The sequence below is a fragment of the Meleagris gallopavo genome, unplaced genomic scaffold (genome assembly GCF_000146605.3).
Source record: "Meleagris gallopavo isolate NT-WF06-2002-E0010 breed Aviagen turkey brand Nicholas breeding stock unplaced genomic scaffold, Turkey_5.1 ChrUn_random_7180001932841, whole genome shotgun sequence".
NCBI classification, from domain to species: domain Eukaryota; kingdom Metazoa; phylum Chordata; class Aves; order Galliformes; family Phasianidae; genus Meleagris; species Meleagris gallopavo.
The window spans coordinates 1-739 of NW_011194884.1; the positions used below are offsets into that span (position 1 = coordinate 1).

General features: G+C 50.6%; 1 long non-coding RNA gene across 2 annotated transcripts; it reads right to left on the reverse strand.

Moving 5' to 3' along the window:
* On the reverse strand, positions 1-733 carry LOC104916710. 2 transcript variants are annotated; one of them, XR_796651.2, is made up of 3 exons: positions 548-733; positions 268-349; positions 1-56 (listed from the first exon to the last, which is right to left on the reverse strand). It is a non-coding gene; the product is annotated as an uncharacterized LOC104916710 (long non-coding RNA). The 2 variants fall into 2 exon arrangements; XR_002110627.1 differs by having other exon boundaries at positions 24-56; positions 274-349.
* Positions 734-739: the final 6 nt, after the last annotated feature.

Sequence of the window (739 nt, forward strand, 5' to 3'; positions counted from 1 at the left end):
AAAAAAACTAACAAACCTACTAACTTACCAGCACAACCTGCACTCCTCCCATTCAGCTGAAACAAAAAAAAAACCAAACACTCCCATTAAAAAAACTACATCAACTCAACACACAACCTCAAGGAAAAACACAACCACACTCCTACTCACCTCTACACAAGCCACACATTCAACCAGCCTCCCACACAAAACAAAGCCACAAGCCCACTACAGAGTACCACACCACACACCAAAGGGCCCAGGAGTCACCTGCAACACACTACTTACAAATACCTCTTGGACCCCCTCTGCTTCTTCTGCACCTTGCAACCCAGGACACAGACCTCCTCAGCACCAGCTGCACAGAAACCTGAGGAAAAACACACACCTCTCAAGCACTGGACCAAAAAGAGACAATACCCCACTCCTCCTACTAGCTGACAGCACTGCAAGCCTCCCCTGCTCCAAAAACAAAACCAAAGACAAACCATCACCTTCAAATGCAGAGGACTCAGACCCTGGCACCCAACCACAAACTCCATCCCAGGGACAATGGGACATGGCTTACCTCACTCCACAGAAGCACCGCAGTCTCACTGTCAGGATCCCCACGCTGACCCTAAACCTGCAAGCAAATTTCCAAACGCAATCAAGCAGCTGCCTCAGAGGGCAGCCCTCAGACTGCCCGCTGACAATGAAGTCTCTCGCACCTTCGGGCCAACCGCCCCACAGAAGAGCGCTCGACGCTCTTTCATCACTG